General features: G+C 34.7%; 1 protein-coding gene across 1 annotated transcript in view; it reads right to left on the reverse strand.

Annotated features, from left to right (window-relative positions):
- The window catches only part of LOC128231828 (myosin light chain kinase family member 4-like), a 41,682-nt gene that overhangs the window by 18,665 nt on the left and 1,204 nt on the right, over positions 1 to 21,813 (reverse strand). The gene's annotated exons all lie outside the window — the stretch shown is intronic.

The raw sequence follows: 21,813 nt of genomic DNA on the forward strand, positions 1-21,813 counted from the left end.
AAAAATATGCGATCTACTTGTCAGCAGTCTTATATAACTGGTTTCCATGGATTTTCGCAAAAATTGGCTCGTTCCAAGATAAAAAATAAAAAAGTTGTCAAAACGTTTAATCTGTGAGAGTGCAGCTTCAATTGTCTTGGTATCGAATTTTGTCAGGGTTGGGGTTGGATTATTCGAGATATGTATTGCAAATAACTAGTGCAAATAATAATAAACAATGAATATTTAAGAATTGCAGCACACCTGTGTATGAAAATATTTAGTCATATGATCACTAATAAGGACGGATAATCGTGAAATCCTTCAGACTGCATGAACCATGCAATGATTAAAGGATTCCATACACCGATATATCTCAATATTAAAATATTCCTTAAACGTCTACATATACGTACATATATACGTACACATATACGTACACTTATACGTACACTTATACGTACATATATACGTACATATATACGTACACATATACGTACACTTATACGTACATATATACGTATATATAAACGTACACTTATACGTACACTTATACGTACATATATACGTATATATAAACGTACACTTATACGTACACTTATACGTACATATATACGTACACATATACGTACACTTATACGTACATATATACGTACACATATACGTACACATATACGTACACTTATACGTACATATATACGTATATATAAACGTACACTTATACGTCCACATATACGTACACTTATACGTACACATATACGTACACTTATACGTACACTTATACGTACACATATACGTACACATATAAGTACACTTATACGTACACATATACGTACACTTATACGTACACTTATACGTACACATATACGTACAAATATACGTTCACATATACGTACACATATACGTACACATATACGTACACTTATACGTACACATATACATACACATATACGTACACATATACGTACACATATACGTACACTTATACGTACAATTATACGTTCACATATACGTACACATATACGTACACATATACATACACTTATACGTACACTTATACATACACTTATACGTACACTTATACGTACACATATACGTACACATATACGTACACTTATACATACACTTATACGTACACTTATACGTACACATATACGTACACATATACGTACACTTATACGTACACATATACGTTCACATATACGTACACATATAAGTTCACATATACGTACACATATACGTACACTTATACGTTCACATATACGTACACTTATACGTACACATATACGTTCACATATACGTACACTTATACGTACACTTATACGTTCACATATACGTACACTTATACGTACACATATACGTACACATATACGTTCACATATACGTTCACATATACGTACACATATACGTACACATATACTTACACTTATACGTTCACATATACGTACACTTATACGTACACATATACGTTCACATATACGTTCACATATACGTCACATATACGTACACTTATACGTACACTTATACGTTCACATATACGTACACATATACGTTCACATATACGTACACTTATACGTACACTTATACGTTCACATATACGTACACATATACGTTCACATATACGTACACTTATACGTACACTTATACGTTCACATAAACGTACACTTATACGTACACATATACGTACATATATACGTACACATATACGTACACATATACGTTCACATATACGTCCACATATACGTCCACATATACGTCCACATATACGTACACTTATACGTACACATATACTTACATATAAACGTACACATATACGTTCACATATACGTACACATATACGTTCACATATACGTCCACATATACGTCCACATATACGTCCACATATACGTACACTTATTCGTACACATATACTTACATATATACGTACACATATACGTTCACATATACGTACACATATACGTCCACATATACGTCCACATATACGTACACATATACGTACACATATACGTACATATATACGTACACATATACGTCCACATATACGTACACATATACGTACACATATACGTACATATATACGTCCACATATACGTCAACATATACGTCCATATATACGTCCACATATACGTCCACATATACTTACATATATACGTCCACATATACGTCCACATTTACGTCCACATATACGTCCACATATACGTCCACATATACGTCCACATATACTTACATATATACGTACACATATACGTCCACATATACGTCCGCATATACGTACATATATACGTCCACATATACGTCCACATATACGTACACATATACGTACATATATACGTACACATATACGTTCACATATACGTACACATATACGTACACTTATACGTACACTTATACGTACATATATACGTCCACACATACGTTCACATATACGTACACATATACGTACACTTATACGTACACATATACGTACACATATACGTACACATATACGTACACTTATACGTACACATATACGTACACATATACGTACACATATACGTACACTTATACGTACACATATACGTACACATATACGTACGCTTAAACGTACACATATACGTACACATATACGTACACATATACGTTCACATATAAGTACACTTATACGTCCACATATACGTCCACATAAACGTACACATATACGTTCACATATACGTACATACATATACGTACACTTATACGTACACTTATACGTACACTTAAACGTACACATATACGTACACATATACGTACACATATACGTACACTTAAACGTACACATATACGTACACATATACGTACACATATACGTTCACATATACGTACACTTATACGTACACATATACGTACACATATACGTACACTTATACGTACACTTATACGTACACTTATACGTACACATATACGTACACTTATACGTACACATATACGTACACATATACGTACACATATACGTACACTTATACGTACACACACATATACGTACACATATAATTACACATATACGTACACATATACGTACACTTATACGTACACATATACATACACATATACGTACACTTATACGTACACTTATACGTCCATATATACGTACACATATAAGTACACATATACGTACACATATACGTACACATATACGTACACATATACGTACACATATACGTACACTTATACGTACACATATACGTACACTTATACGTTACCATATACGTACACATATACGTACACATATACGTACACATATAAGTACACATATACGTACACATATACATACACTTATACGTACACATATACGTACACATATACGTACACATATACGTACACTTATATGTACACATATACGTACCCATATACGTACACTTATACGTACACATATACGTACACATATACGTTCACATATACGTACACATATACGTTCACATATACGTACACTTATACGTACACATATACGTACACATATACGTACACATATACGTACACTTATATGTACACTTATACGTACACATATACGTACACTTATACGTACACATATACGTCCACATATAAGTACACATATGCGTACACATATTCGTACACTTATACGTACACTTATACGTCCACATATACGTTCACCTATGTGAGACGAAATAGAGCTCATATACAATAATATAATCTCATTTTTAAATAGTGTACATGGCAACATATACAATTTGGTGAGCATATGTCAAAATGCTACAGGAAAGCGAAGGTACGTTCACTGCTAAGAATTGTTACATCAGAAGAAACGAATAGGCTTTACCCTTTAATATAACATATATGCATAAATAATAATTCAAAGATACTGCAATAAGTGTGTTTTAATATTGAATTTTGGGTGTTTCAATGCTGATTAAAAGAGTGTCATTATAATGTTGAAATTAGTGTGTTTCAAGACTGTAATTATGGTCTTTCAGTACTGTAGTAAGAGTGTTTCAATCCTGTAATTTAGTGAAACAAGGGTGTTCAATGCTAAAAATAGGGTGTTTCTTTAATATAGGTATTTCGCTACTACGTTTAGGGTGTTTCATTACTGAACATGCGGTTTTTACAGTTTATGCCATAGGACAAATGTTTTCAAAAATTAATACTGAATTCAATATTAACACAAAAAGTTCCACCCATTAATCTCCTTTTTCATGAATGTCAGGTAACAATTAAAGTCAGCAGTGTGTTATGTGATGAGTAAACCAGCCCACTCCTAAACATATAACATCTTTAATACTTCGGCTATAAAGCAGATAACTAAAATTTTATTTCGAAAAATGCACAATACTGAATTCAATGATTAACATTTTTACATTAACACATATCTATCTTTAGCACACCTTGATATTAGCAAGGCAATAAAAGACTGCATGCTGTCTGGTTAGAAGAGGCCAGTGCCTCCGATTTTCCCGAGTTTTTGTAGTCTCTCTAGTGCCATAGATAACATTGGAATGTTAATAGACAACTGACTGAGACAATCAGCCAACAGCGCTCAAGCCCATCCAATGAAGATAATTTCAATTTGAAGGTTAATGTAATTCATTCTAAAAACTGCAATTGTGATATTTTGCCTTCAGAGAGGGTGAGGAATCACGTGACTTAAAGGGGTTCTCACATGGTTTCCCACGGGTCACTTACAAAAACAATTGTATTTTATTTTATGATTATCATTTGTCGGAATCAATTACTAGTATAAACGATATTAAATTCGATAATCGATGCCAATACCAGCCAAATGATGTCATACCGGAAATTACGTCATCATTTTTTCTTCCAAACACTGAGTGTGATTACGTGCGTTGTTTACTGTGAAACGGGATAAAATTAGGGAACCAGTTACACAATATCTCGATAAACTCATCGTTCATCAAGACATAATCCACCATCATTTTCCAATAAATCACCGAAAACCATGAAATAAATGCATGCGTTTTAATGCTATTTTGATAGAACCATTAATTTGTTTGAATGCAAACTCCGGCTTTAATGGCCATGAACTTAATTGAATTATACGGAAGAAAAATTCGTTACAGAGCAACATGCGAACTTTTTACGCAAATTCCAGTATGCCCCTCTAACGAAATCTAAATCGCTGAGGAGCATGACAAATGAAATGGGAAAGCAAAAGTCACAACCGGAAAATTGAGATATCAGAGATCGAAGAGTTATTACTGTATGACCATTCCTAAATTAAATCTGAATTGGTAAGGAGCAAACACATATATGTCCATTTCTGAATCAGTAAGGAGTAAAAGCATGTATGTCCATTTCTGAATCAGCCAGGAGCAAACGCATGTATGTCCATTTCTGAACCAGTCAGGAGCAAACACATGTATGTCCATTTCTGAATGAGTAAGGAGAAAACACACGTATGTCCATTTCTGAATGAGTAAGGAGCAAACACACGTATGTCCATTTCTGAACCAGTCAGGAGCAAACACATGTATGTCCATTTCTGAACCAGTCAGGAGCAAACACATGTATGTCCATTTCTGAATGAGTAAGGAGCAAACACATGTATGTCCATTTCTGAATGAGTAAGGAGCAAACACATGTATGTCCATTTCTGAAGCAGTCAGGAGCAAACACATGTATGTCCATTTTTGAATGAGTAAGGAGCAAACACATGTATGTCCATTTCTGAATGAGTAAGGAGCAAACACATGTATGTCCATTTCTGAATGAGTAAGGAGCAAACACATGTATGTCCATTTCTGAATGAGTAAGGAGCAAAAGCATGTATATTCATTTCTGAATTAAATCTGAATCAGTAAATAGCCGAATCATGCATGCCCATTTGTAAATGAAATCTGAATCAATAAATAGCCGAATCATGCATGCCCATTTGTAAATGAAATCTGAATCAGTAAATAGCCGAATCATGCATGCCCATTTGTAAATAAAATCTGAATCAGTAAATAGCCGAATCATGCATGCCCATTTGTAAATGAAATCTGAATCGGTATGGTGTAAAAGCATGTATTTCCATTTCTAAATGAGTAAAATTAACATAGATTAGAAGACTATGTGCAAGGTACAAAAGGCAAGTGTTTTGCCTATCTGGTTCATAAATCAGAAATATCATAAGAACTCGTTCAGCCTTTGCTCGCAGATTACACATGGGAACACTTAAAGGTAAGATTTGCTTATGGTTTGCACATTTTATTCAATATTTGTAGGTCTTTATTTACCATCAAATTGCAATTAAGGTGTCAGAACAACACTAAAATGAATAAAACAATGATGACAGTTTTTACAATAAATCGTGTACCGTTAATTGCTGTGTACCTTTGTACTGAATGTCTTGGCAATACTTGACCGAAATGGGATTTGTATGTAGTTATTCTTTATACACGGTCTGAAATCATATAGATCGGTAAGTTGGGATTTGTGTTTTTTTCGTCGCAAACAGTACCATGAATTATGCTATTAGGCTCGATCCTGTTATAAATAAGGATTTAAGCCTTCTCGAGAAATTTAAGCCTGGTTTCTCTATTTCTCAATAATCTATCTTAGTTACAGTATATATAAATTCAGTTCTCTGATCATTATACCCATTGCTTTTGAATATATTCTTGTATTATGTGGATTTGCAAAGTCTTTAAAATTTGGAAAATGTTTCAAGAATTTAAGAAATTGGAACACACGGCTTAAGTGCCAATAAATCTTTGCCAAATATCTGGTCTACATCTAGAGAAAACTTTGAAATTTCTCGCCGCCTACGCCGTCGACATCGACATCATCATCACCACCACCACCACCACCACCACCACCACCATCATCATCATCATCATCATCATCATCATCATCATCATCATCATCATCTATCATCATCATCATCATCATCATCATCATCATCATCATCATCATCATCATCATCATCATCATCATCATCTCATCATCATCATCATCATCATCATCATCATCATCATCATCATCATCATCATCATCTCATCATCATCATCATCATCATCATCATCATCATCATCATCATCATCATCATCATCATCTTCATCATCATCATCATCATCTATCATCATCATCATCATCATCATCATCATCATCATCATCATCATCACATAAGTAGAGTAATATTCGAGGGCTATGCAAAAGCTACGTAGACTTTCTTAATTTTGTATGAATTTGTTGACGTCGATATGAAAATAAAGGTATTCTATTGAAGAAACTGCCAGAGATGCATCTACGTTTTGTATGTTGATGATGGTATAAACATTAATATGCTAAGACGGAGCAGACGGTATAAATGAGGTTGTTATGTAAACTTTACAATGATTAAACATATATACATCCGTAGAATGCTACCAAACTTTGTGACTGTGTTCAGATTTGCATTATTGATTAATGTCATAATAATAATAAAATTAATTTGAGCGAAACTTTCTATATATTCTACTTATAAATGGATTGCGCCGAAATACGAATGCACTGAACAATATTTTGTTTGTATTTTTCAAAACAATATAACTTCTGTAATGTTTTCTGTTCTAACGTGGTCTAACATTACATACAGATGCAGAGATACTCTTGATATATTTGTTTAATTCGAATGTTTGAAGTTGATATACAAAATAGTTTTTACTTAAGCTAAATCGACACCCAAATACAAATTGGAAAACATGAAATAACGACGTTATCTCAATGTGCTCTGTTTGATATACAAATATTACCCCACCTACTTTAAACTTGTATAACATCAAGAAAATTCAATGCAACTGAAATTCAATTTTGCAAATTTAGGAAATATATTCTGATGACTTCTGTGATTTCTAAAAATGTAATTGTATACCTCTTTTATTTATGTTCATTTTTACGTACTTTTAAAATGGCCCTCATAAATGCTAATCGAAGTTTCTTTACTTTCAGGCAACAGATTTACACACAATGACCTACTTTCACGTTAAAATCACTACCAATGTATACAACATAGAAACAGTTACAGCAGATCGCATCATTACAAGAATAAAATAATTACATACCAATTATTTTTTGTCGATTTTCACATTAGACGAGATCTGTTTCATTTATCCATCAAATCCTTTTCAAATTGCAGAAGCCACCGACCAAGTTAAATACTAACTAGATGCATCTTTGTTACAGATTTTGGCATCCGGGGTAATTTTTTCCTGAAACTGTTTGTTTTGATTAAGGCCATTCATACCTTGATAATATGAGGTTCGTATGCCAGTTATACCGTTGGTTTATGGTTTGATAAGATCTTGTAGCAGGTTTGTTCATATCTTTCCGTGTTACGCGTACTGCATTTTAATGCTACCACATTCAAGGTTCAGACATTGTTAGTTGGGCTTCGATTTTTGGTTGTTTTCGATGTTTGATCTTGACAAAGGCCTCGAAACAAACTTGTATTATTTGGTCTCCATCTAAAGCACGTGATGTTTGTGTAACCCCTGAAATGCTTGCATGCGTTATTAAAGAATTACAGGAAGCATAGGTATGCCAAGAGAAAACTGAGCTACAACAAGCGAACGCATCTTAATCGAGCTGAAAGATAAAAACAACTGTATTACTTTTGACACCGACATGTCAGAAGTCGTTACGCCTTTTTACGATTTTATATGAAACAAGCGCTTTACTCTCTCACAGAATAAAGCGTGGTACTCTCTCATATAACCAAGCATGGTACTCTCTAATAAAATCAAGCATGGTACTCGCTAATATAATCAAGCATTGCACCTTCTCATATAATCAAGCGTGGCACTCTCACACCCAGGGGCAGGGTGCGTTGTTATGCCACACCCCTATGACTACGCCCCATCCACCACAAAAAATAAATAATAATAAATAAATATTCCCAGGCTTGTTAATAATGATGGGGGAACTGTTATTGGTAATAACTTATAAGAATTATATTTTATACTATTATTCTATAATCTTTGTAAGAGGGAGGGGCGTGGTAATATGGGTGTGGCATAACAATACATCCTGCCCTGTGCTCTCTCATGTAATCTATAATCAAGCGTAGTACCCTCTTATGGAATCAAGCGCGGTACTGTCTTATATAATTAAGCATGGTACTCTCTAATGTAATCTAGCGCGGTACTCTCTTATGTAATTAAGCGCGGTACTATTTCATATAACTAAGCGTGGTACTCTCTCATGTAATCAAGCGTGGTACTCTCTGATGTAATCAAGCGCGGTACTCTCTCAGGTTATCAAGCGCGGTACTCTCATGTAATTAAGCGCGGTACTCTCTCATGTAATCAAGCGCGGTACTCTATCGTGTAATCAAGCGCGGTACTTTCTCATGTAATCAAGCGCGGTACTCTCTCATGTAATTAAGAGCGCTACTCTCTGATGTAATCAAGCGCGGTACTCTATCGTGCAATCAAGCGCGGTACTTTCTCATGTAATCAAGCGTGATACAAAATCAAGCGCGGTACTCTGTCGTGTAATCAATCGCGGTACTCTCTCAGGCAATCAAGCGCAGTATTCTCTCATGTAATCAAGCGCGGTAATATCTCGTGTAATCAAGCGCGCGACTCTCTCGTGTAATCAATCGCGGTACTCTTTCGTATATTCAAGCGTAGTACCCTCTCGTTTAATCAAGCGCGGTACTCTATCGTGTAATCAAGCGCGGTACTCTCTCATGTACTCAAGCGCGGTACTCTCTCATGTAATCAAGCGCGGTACTCTTTCGTGTAATCAAGCGTGATACTCATACACGCATGGTATTATCTCATATACTCAATCATGGTTCTCTCTTATAAAATCAAGCAAAAGCCACATTTCTGACTTAATCTTGATTTACTAAATACAAATTAGTTTATCGTGACTATCATAAAGATAATTTTACTTCAAGAGTTCAAAGACCTCGTGGGAATGTAAATATTTTACAAATTATAACACAACAAAAACAGAGAGCTTAGCTTTATCACGTTAAAAGTCGAGAAAGTGGGGCCAGAGCAGTTTTTCTACGAACATCATTTGTGTGATACTCGATGTGGCCAATCAATTATTCTAACAAAACTTCTTCATTAGGCGTGCATGTTTTTAAAATGTCAGCAACTGATGAAGGAAACGAAGCCATATGCTCCTTTGTCTGAAATCATTTAAGGAGTATACTGATCATTGTGCAGTGTGCTCTTATTATGTGCTTCATATACACACGTGAAAATCTCGCTATATCGATATCATTTCAATATGCATATTATAAATGCATAGATTTACACTTGTATATTTAATAAAGAAACTACTAGTATTTTTCCGCAAAATCAAACCTTAGTTCGTATACGGTTTGCTTTATATTTCAAATATAAATACCTTTTGTTTTTATTCCAACTTCATGCGATTTTCCTTTATTTTTTATTTTTACACTGACCTGTATCCCTCAATTGCCTGGCATGGCATTTTATTTATATTGTGTTTATGTTTACTAATATATTGCTATCACACTTATGTTCTTTAAAATGTTATATGGACGTATAAGTACCACAAGTTCTACCTGGAATGTTCTTTTATACTTAAATGCATAGCTAAAATGCGTGGAATGGAAAACATTTTGACGAGAACTGACACACGTCCTGTTTCTATATATAGAAATATATGTTTTAAAATATGACACCAAAAACCAAAGGAAGGACGTGATTACACTCCCTCATATATATAGAACAGGCAATTGTGTCAATCACTTCAGTTATGTATATAGTTATGTTAAATATGTGCCTATATTTAGATGATGTCAAGCATATTTTAGACTAGAAATTCCTTTCTTAATAGTATGTTCATTTATAACATGTAGCATTGTTTTCACTTAGGAACAGTGATTTAAGAATTAAGTAGCATATTGCATGAGTCAGTGTTCTTAGGCGGATCCAGGGGGGGGGGGGTCCCGGCGCCCCCCCCCCTAAAATTTTCCAAGTATATGTATAAATTATTGATATCGTTCGAATAATCAAGGTTGGATTTTTCATGATTATGTTATCTATACAAATAACTATGTACTTGATTTGGATCCAAGCTTTTAACACTCAAACTACATGAAAATTTAAAAAAAGGAAACATGTATTTTGAGCAGGGGACACTTTTCGATGTAGACTACGGGAAACAGTTGGGAATTGGAACTGATTCGACTGCTATTTTCAAAGGATGTGCTCGAAGAGATTCTTAGTATGCTGTTAGATTTAAAGCCTGAACACGGTAATGTCGTTTTTTTTGTGCTCGATTCAGATCCGATTCCGGTTTCCATAGCTTCCAAACTGTAATGGTTTAACCCTCATCCTGCCTTCAAAGAAATAGTCCGCTGAATTATCATGTGTTTGGTCATTAAAACTTGTTTGGTCCGTCTGAAAACTGGTAAAACAGTTGACTGAGTGTAAAACAGCTTGGATCCAGATCAGACGCCGAGTTAGTTCGTCCAAGCTGGTTAACTTTAAAATTACTATGGTCGCGATCGGTATGATAAGGGTCAACACTGTTTATAGCGGTAAGGGACAATTTACGAGAGGCAAATTCATTTAAACTCATAAAAAAAAACAATTTCCCACTATGGCGTCAATTTCTATCTGCTCGAGATGCTAATACATGCGTATCTATGAAGTAAATGGGTAATTTCGATAAAGTTTTGTTTGTAACCCTAAGCATGCCGATAGTGACCGTAGTGATGTCGTCAACCAGATTGGATCCGGATCCAAACCGTTTAGCAATCCAGTAACATTTTCACCAAATCCGATAATATGAAACAAGATTAACTTAAGAGATCAAATACACGAGAATTCAGCGGACTACTTGCTTAACGCAGACACTTTCACTCGGTGTCACTGAACAAACATTAAAGTGTAAACTATGGAACGCCGGGGCGCAATGCTTCTTGCGAAATGCGAAATTCTTCATGCTTTTTGCATAATGCTTAATGTTTTTTTGCAAAACGCTTAATGCTTTATGCGAAATGCTTTTTGCGAATTGCTTAATGCGAAATTCTTTTTGCGAAATGCGAAAAGCTTCGATTCAATATTTTTTACCGTTGTTAGCATAAATTGAGCAGAATCATTTTGTATGAAATGAAAAAAGGAACACATTAATTTGAAAAATACTTTTATCTGCATGTAATAGAGGTGAAAAATAATACGTTTGTTGTGTCTATTCATTAGAATAACATATTGTGTCTATTCATTAGAATAACATATATAAACACACCAATACAATATAATATTCAGAAACGGTAAAGTAAAGAGGTGTCCTAGAGAAAATATGCCAGAAAGTCAGTTAGATTGCGAATAGCAAGATGTGCAACTCTGTATATTGCTGTTAACTCGTTAAATTAGAAAGAGTATCGTTTCTTCCACCGTATAATAATATTTCTGTAGCAGTATCAGTAGCCTATGTCTTACATCCCCTTCACTGCCGGGAGCAGTTCGGAACGTGCACAATATTTCGTCCGATTCAATTTGATTGTGTTATGCCATATGCGAAATGCTTTTTGGGAAATGATTTTTGTGCAAAATGCGAGATGCTGAATGCTTTTAAAATGCTTCATGCGAAATGCGAGATGCGAAGGAAATCCGTTATTCAGGAGGTGTTACTATATTTAGATTTCACATAGCACGAGCTTCCGTAATTCCGTACCCGGCCATTCGATTGGTCGAAAATGAAACTATTGTTCTATATATAGCATTTGCATAACGCATTTCGCAAGAAGCATTGAGCCTCGGCGTTCCATAGTAAACACATGCAATAGTTTAAGAGCTTGAGGCCGTCGCGAAGGCCTCCGACCCCCTGAATTACCATGAAAACACATGGGGGACTTAGCGGCCAACAGAAGTCAATTTCAGAAGTTACGCCCCCCCCCCCCCTAACTGAGAAACCTGGATCCGCCAGTGGTGTTCTATATATAAATGAAAGTTAATTATATTGATTTTAATTTATGAGTTAGTTAATAGTTTTTATTAGTTTATTCACTTTTGCTTGAATTTGAAACCAATAATATCAGTGGCGTAGCTACATATAGGCCATGTAGGCCTACAAAAATGACAAAATCTAATGGCGTTTTTGTTGGTTATAAACTGGTTTCGGTTTTATATCGGTTTCACGAACTGTGTATTTGTTGTAACAGTTTCAAATAAACCCAAAACCAGTTTCAATCGTTTTCTAACGAAAACCGAATAGTTTTTGAAACTATCGAAACCCCTACCGGAGGCGGTTTCATCGGTTCGTTCCATCCGAAAACTAGTTTACTTCGAAAACAACATGGCGGATAGTGATTAACTTCGTTTGTTGAAACTCAATCTTTTTTATAACAATGCCTTACAATGGGCAAATGAGCTAAATGAAAAGGGTTACATTAGTAATTGTGTAGCTCAGTAGCTACAGAATCTCCGCCATATTGTTGAAAATGTACACAAAACCATGCATTTATACTTGAAGCAAAACTATCAAAACCGGTTTCGTAACTGCTGAAACCTTTGAAACAAAAACCGAAACTGGTTTGGTATCAACAAAAACGCCCTGTATAACCCATAAATGCAATAAGAACTAATAGCTTCTTAAACACTTAAAGGCTTTTAACAACACAAAGGTCTGTATTATTATAATCAAAGCAAGTTTGGTGTTTATTTAAACAACATGCAGGGTGTATTGCTTGATTTTTTTTGTATTCATTGCAAGTATAATTAAGTGTGTGTAATGTGCATATAAAAAGCCCCAAACTCACATAAAATCATCGGGCCCTCAAGTTTTTCAGACCCTAGCTACGCCCCTGAATATACATGTAGCATTTGAATAGTAATTGGTGAGAAAGGTTTAGAAATATGTATATCTAAATTATTATTTATTCGTGTTCAAGTTTTAGTTGTGTTTTCTTTCTTTCTTTCTCTTCCATTCGTTTGCAAACATCTCGGTATTATATATCCAAGCATTCGGATCAAAACACAGGAAGGAAATATTTCCCGGAGGTCAGTCAAGGTATATACAGAAGGAGTTTAAGCAGGTTTTGTTCAGGATGAGCGCCAGTTGCACTGATGTGAAAACAAACCACGGAGGAAATACGAATTCCAGACAGCTCACCATTGACGTAGACTGGCTGGCAAAAACGTTTGTTGTAGTAAATTAGTTGCAATAGTTGGCGGTAAATACATACCTTATTGTGCCCTACTGTAAGAATTATTGTTGTTTTTACGATATTTGTTTCTGCAAAACACATCAGATGCCAGCTTGTTTTTGTTGTTCTTGTTTTCAGAAGCTTTTTTCAAGACATTCCATAAAAGTCACCGTCTTCACGTATCATAAAGGTGTAAAGAAAAACATAATTCGGTTTTATTACATGATTCGTTATATACATACAATTCTGTCCACTTTGCTGTTTTACATGAAAGCTATCAGTTTGTCTTGAAATGAACAGTATGAACTGTTTCCCTCTCTAGCCATCACGTCATTGGAATTTCCAAATTTTATTTTTTAACGGTAACGTTTTTTTAACATCTTTTTACACTTTGATCAGGTATTAAAACAGTTATTTCCTTTTTTGATAAGATAAACTATTGATCAAGACATGAAAGTTCATGTTCATGTTTATTTGGGTAAAAATCAAAGCTGTTGTCCCTAGATGTCGGGAATGACATTTTGAACTGTTTGTCCACAGCCTGTTGGCCTCGGGCAACAGTTCAGATGTCATCCCATCCACTTCGGATAAACAAACTTGACTGTTACCCAAAGGACTATGAACTAATTGTATAATGTTGATGTAAGTCAAACTGGGAACTGTTGTTTTCGATAGAGATCACTGAAATAATGAGGATACTAACTCATTGCCAACTGCAGTCCCACTACAAACAGAACTCTTGTAAATAACGTGCCAAACCGCAAATAGCTTCCTACATATCATAAAACATGAATTTCATTTTCGTTGCACAATGTTAACAATGCTTGGAGCCGTGTAATACCAATCCAATGACTGTAACAAGGCCAGGAATCATTCAAAGTAATTACAAACTACATGCAAAAACCGACATCTTACACATTCCGTTGAATGACTGGAAAGGTTTGGACGATTGCTAAGCCGTGAATTTTTCTGGATTGTTTTTTTTAAAGATTTCTCCTCTGATATGTTGTTTTTCTCGGTTCAATGACAGTATACTCGTGGGCAGGTTTCAACACCTACCCATTGTTGTTTATGACTTCCATGGTATGTTTGTAAACGAATGCCTCCGGGTATATGAATCCGGACAATTATAGGAAAAAACAAAACTCTTCTTTCTAGGTTACATTGGATAAAGTAATCCGAATCACTGAATATGTATTCTTGAAAGTATAATGCTAACACTAAACTTAACCTTCTGTAAGATAAAAATGATCAGGGGGGATTATATCCGCCTTGAAAAAATGATGGGGTGATTATGTCCACCTATCACCTATACAGAAATGAGCGGGGGGTATTTTGTCCGGGGGGGGGGTCCGGCTCCCCTCCCCTCCGGTGTCTGTTATCATGATTTATGACCATTGAACTCAGATTAATACATGCATATTGATCTGTCAACGCATATCCAGTGCAGTCCCTTTTCTTTGAACACAACCATAATTGGAAATTAGTCAATGATCAATTTGGTACCTGCTGTGACACCAGTGAAATAAAAAGAGGACGCATAGCTGAGGATTAACAAACCAGGCATTCATTAAAGCTGCACTCTCAAAGATTCATGGTTTTGACAAAATTTTCTGTTTTGGAATAAGTCAATTTTTGCGTAAATATCTGATTACCAGTGATATAAGACTGCTGACAAAAGAGCAGATCGCGGCTTTCATATTTAGGTTTGAAAATTTATGTTTTACGGCTAAAAGCGTTATTAACGCTTTAAGAAATTTTTTTGGCAGTTTACTAAACAATTGAGATATATTATATTGTGAGTTATCTTATATAGCTGAATTGAAGGCACTGATGCCAAAATGAGCTGATTCTGAGACAAACAAAATCAAGGTCAAAGCTGTCAATCATGTGAGATTGTTGCTTTAAAGTAGGTCTTAACCACTGGCACCTGATTTTCAAACTCAAACATTTTTTTAAAAAATCAAAAAAAATCTTATAATTCCTCACTAAAAATTATAATACCGAATATGTGAAAAAATATTGAAAACTATTTTTTTTTAAATATGCACTTTGTACTGTATATTATACTATGTATGTTATACAGTACAAAGTGCATATTTAAAAAAATATTTTTCAATATTTTTTCACATATTCGGTATTATAATTTTTAGTGAGGAATTATAAGATTTTTTTTGATTTTTTAAAAAAATGTTTGAGTTTGAACATCCGGTGCCAGTGGTTTTAACGCCGGTTCTAGGAAGCATAGGCAATGCTGTACGTTTCCCTACATGTCATGAACAATTTATATCAAACCGAGATGCCTGTTTTCACAACTGGTATGATGTCGTTTGAGCACCATGAGCACCAGAAGATCTCTCTTCAGTTTTATGTTCAAAGGAATTGCGAAACCACTTTTTGATAGTATTGTAAAGTTACTTCGTTACCCGATACTTAAAACACTTCAATAATAAGTACAATCTGTGCTTACCGGCATGATAACGTATTGGATCCATATGATATCTAATTGTCTTAATCGACATGTATACAGTAATTACATAAGAAGGAATTGCCTTCGCCACAGGTAAAAGTACACACACATGTAAACATGAATACATTTTCCAGTCATAATCACATTACATTACATATTGGCCTAATTCTCATATAAGTATGACTAAACTCTATTTTATCATTTAAACGCGTTATAGTTATTTCAAAATGTTCAGAGATATGTTCATGATATTTAAGGGCCTCGCTCGTCTTTTTGGACCGAACATATGTTTCCCGGTTACGCATCTGGAAACACTTATTTGATCATTTTCCATGATATCGGATTTGCAGAAAAAATATAATGATTGTAAAAAATAATATCTGGCTTTAGTGGGGGCGGTGGAGGGGAGGATGGGCGAGCGCCGAAACCGGTTTAGTCAGGAAAAAATAGAAAAACCGACGCCTTCACTACTAGGCCACTAGGACTTCTGCAAAATCATGGATATTTTGACATGTAACTATACATTGATAACATCAACCAATCACGCAACAAAATACTTTATTGAAGTGATGAAAGACGATATTTGAGCAAATATTAACATTTGCTGAAGAGTTCAAGCTTTTGTTATCTTAGTTTTAACATTGCTAATGATTTGCCACACTATTTTGTCATATATAAAAGTGCATTTTACAAAGAACATGAGCAAGTCCCTTTAATAACATAATAAAGACAGAACTATGGTAAGTTAAGTTTCGACAGGTTATGATGAAATAAATTGTGAAGGTTAAAAAAGTATTCAACATAAAACATTGGTGGGATGATAAGCGTGGTACAAAAATACATTAGCACACAATGAAAAAGAATAACAAAGTTGAAATTCCATCACCTACCCCTAGCTTTTCTAGGATGATTTCAGACAGATTGATCTCACAAGTGATGCATTGAAAGCTGATTAGAACCCACCATCTCTGCGTCTCAGCCCACGACAGGTGGTACACTTTAATTTGGGGGAATTTTCAGAATCAAAATATTTGCACTGAGTTGCTTCCATCGACAGATTGAGATTGATTTTATCTGCCTCTTTAGGGGGACTTTATGTATCCAGAAAATATGCTTAACAAACTGAGTTACTTTATTGCTGCGTTCTAGCGGAGTTGAAAAAAACTGGTTCATTTACACCAGCAAGATTAGAATGTAATGTTTGGTAATGTAAAGAACAATATGAAATTGGTCCCATCAAGTCGGACGTTTTCAAAAGTCGGGCTTTTAGACTGTAACATACGTACATATACATAAAACCCAAGATCGGAAAGTTGGACATAGATAAAATATTAACATTCTGACAAAGATAATACAGTCGGAAAGGAGGCGGGGCGGGATGGAGGACAGCAATGCGCGTGAGCTGAACATATGCGTAACTTCCGGTATAACAGTCATGTTGTACTAAACTAATTATGTGATGGTCCACAGAGTTTAGCCCCAATTTTGCCTTGCCTTGAAAATATTATAAGGCTTAAGTGCTTATTTCTAGTGTATTTAAAATGTCCTCGTCTTTATATGAATATGTGTTTTTGCTGAGGATGTTGCTAGTATATAATTGTGATATGTTCACAACAGAGTGTGCATGATTGTAAAGGATATTATTTTTAACAGATATAGCAATTTTTACAATCTCAGTTCTTAAAAAGCTTTTTTTAAAGAAAATTTTGCTTTTCTGAGTCGGAGGCACAAACTGAAACTCATGGCCTAGCTAAATCACAATTACCCCGAGCAGATAACAGTAGATGAGGGGTTTAGCTAAAGAGGTATGGATGGGTACAGCGCCCTGTCCTTTGTCAGTAGAATCATTTTGCCATCATGTGTACCCTCCTCCTGCCATCATGTGTACCCTCCTCCTGCCTTCATGGAATAAAATGTTTAAGATAATAACAAATGCTTTAATTTAAACTTAAAATAGTATTACAAATTCATACTTGACATATTGGCAATTGCAACCTATTAATCTTCAATTAAGCACAAATCCTACTTTTTTTGTGAAAATCATTTAGTTCAAATTCTTCACTGACAGATACAATCTGCACTTTTCTCTCTTCTTCTCCACATTTTTTTTCTTCAGCACCCTGTCCTTTTAAAAATCTGGCTAAAATCTAAGTAGATGCACTTTTATTTAATAGCGTAATATATTATATATTTAGTTCTTGAACCAATTTATTATTCTTTCAATTTGCCATTATCGTATGAAATATGTGTTCTATGTTACATAAAAATAAAGATGAAGATTTCGGAAAGAGATTACAAATAAGATAGATAAAGAAGTAGCAGCTAATTGATGCAAAGCGATAAGACGAGCAACTGCAGCCTCTGTTAATTTGTTGCCATGATAAAAATACTATGATAATGGATAGGTTTCCAGGCGCAAAGAGGAGATTCTTGCATCCCAAACCAAAACACAGCTTGTAGCTTAGTTACTGCGCTGCCAAAATTGCCCACTGGGTCCTGATGTTTTTGTTAGTACCAAGTAATTTGGCCAATTAGACGGGAAAATATCGTCCCAGGAACACCCTAAAGTACATATAATCTTTCTTACGTAAAACCTCCTTCTGGAAAATAGCAAAGTACACTTTATATCTTGTTGTTGTTTTCGAAAACAAATTCCATGAAATGTTATGCATGGATATGTTTCCAGACTTATTCGGTAATTATTGCCAATTAAGTTGATGATCACATTCCTATTTACATAAACCATTATTTCTTTTTTTTCTTCAACGTATTCTGCGTCCTTCCATTTTGGCATTAATTGAAAATCTTTACGCAGAATGTTTCGTAGTAAAACTTTTTATTGTTGAAAACACTTCATATGATTGTTTGGAGCAATTCACCTGCAGGGTATATCTTCTTCAAAACACAAGGTGCAGCAATCAATCCAGAAACATATTAAAATGCTGATAAACCTTTCCTGGCTGGAATCTGTTTCGAACATTAAGCAACAGGTATTTTAATTTTCTGCTAATAAATATAGGTGTACTCGGAAATTGATTTATTTTATGGGCCATTCATGTCTTATATTCAACCTATAATAGTGTTCATTAAGTGCTTGTCAAAATGCGTTATTCTGAAATATTGAAGAATAATTGACTTTATTAACCATAATTATGAGCAAGCATTGTTACTAATATGCTTCTTGCAAGAGGTTGTCTAGTTTCATTGTCTTGCCTTGTCTTATATTTTGAGTTTTTGCTCTCTCATGCTTTTATCTGAAGACAATTTGTAGGTTAAGAATGTGTGTATACCACGTGATAAATTGCATCATAAATGCTTCGTCTGAAGACAATATTTCGCTTCGAATAGAGACTTTAAAGCCTTAATTCGAAGCAATATGTTGCCGTTGACGTAACATTTATGACGTAATTTATCACGTGGTATACACACACTGATTATTAATACAATATGCAAATTACAGGGACATGTCCATACAGCAACCACAAATTCAACGATAAGTTTCGAGGCTTACCATAACTTCGAAAAAACATAAACATTAATTATCTTTTTTAAAGGGACTAGACACCAGATGATACAATGGCAAGAAAAAAAGAAAATTGTCAAAAACTTACATAAAAGTGGTATCGCTGTCTACAACGCGATGGATCTTACCTACTGATGCATCACATCGCTTACGACACATGCATCTTTCGCAGTTTTTGAGGATTTTACCAAATCGAAATTAACTGGGGTTGCCTACCACGTTAATCCATGTAAGTTCAAAAATAACATTGGTATATTTATATGTACTCATCAACACATTCGATGCACTCGGAAACAATTTAGCGCTATTTTCGAACGGGGAAACACAGATGAGACAGCATCATGATTGTTGCGTGTATTCATTTAATCATGTAAAATGATGTATTGTCTGCCTCCTACTAGCTCGCATCTGGGAGTAAGATTACAATTATTGGCCCCAGCTCCAATTGACAAGTCTAGGCTTGTTTTGAGGAAAGGCTGTATTTGCCGATGTTTTTTGCATCTGGTGTCTAGTCCCTTTAACAAGTATTTGGAGTTACCACCTTAAAACGGTTACTGAAACAGAGACCGTTCAATAAAGATCTTTGTCGATTTCGGTCGTAAATTGAAATCATCGAAGTGTCATAGTTTCGGTATTGTTTTCTCTACATATTTGAGTTGACAGAACTTAAACCAAAATTAAAAATAAATATGATGAGGAAATCAACAACAACAACAATAGGTTGCCTTTTTTAACGTGAATACAGATTTAAGATTATGTCACGACTTAGATCTCTTAATGAACGGGTCCTTTGAGTTTACCGAAGGTTTAAACTACTTAAGGTTATAAGTCAATAGATGTGCCGCTTGTTCAGAAATTTGGGAAAGTTAACAATGTGATTTACGAGAAAGTTGTTAACTTTTGAAATTGAATAATTTGATGATGTGGCCATTTATTAAAACAGGTACAGCTGAAATAGCTGTCTCAAGCCTAGAAATACTGCAGTTCAAACGTGCACCCTTTAAACGTCCACAGCAGAAACCATTTTAAAGTTCACCACGATGACGTTAACAACTATCGGCACAATTTTGGGTATTCTGGATTTTACATAGGTTTGTAGAGCTCTGTCAACACATGTAAGCTTGAAGTACGATGATGAATAGCATCAGCCGCTTCAATTTGTTACTGGGATAGGCATTTGTCTGTCGGCTACACCCGTATTGCATTTGATCTGTGAATACATTTTCTATACTGGTTATTCACCATACATTATTAACCATTTCATTCAAAATATAAAGTTTCTGTCCGAATGTCTTTCTCAAGTGTTTATGATTTCGAATAATTAGATTTGTGGGCAAAGTTGCTGTGTCAGTTTGATGAAAGTAGAGATGTATACATCTCATATGAAGCAATCAAAAAGTCATATTTAGAAGATGTTATCATATGTTTGATATTGCAAAAAAAAACAACAACATCGCTTTAATAGTATATACATAGCGGCTGTTTCATGAGATGTTTTCGATGACCCAGTGATCGGTACTACTTTACTGCACTCTCACAGGTATACCATTTTTATAACTTTTTAATCTTTTGTCTTGGAAAGAGCAAATTTTTGCGTAAACATCTGCAAACCAGTGATAAAAGATTGCCGACAAAAAATCAGATCGTAGATTTTCATATTATTTCCGTTCGAAAATTAATGTTTTATGGCTTAAACGGTTTAGGAAAAATGCATAAAACATCATTTTTTGAACTTAAATATAAAAATCTGCG

The sequence above is a fragment of the Mya arenaria genome, chromosome 4 (assembly GCF_026914265.1).
Source record: "Mya arenaria isolate MELC-2E11 chromosome 4, ASM2691426v1".
NCBI lineage: Eukaryota > Metazoa > Mollusca > Bivalvia > Myida > Myidae > Mya > Mya arenaria.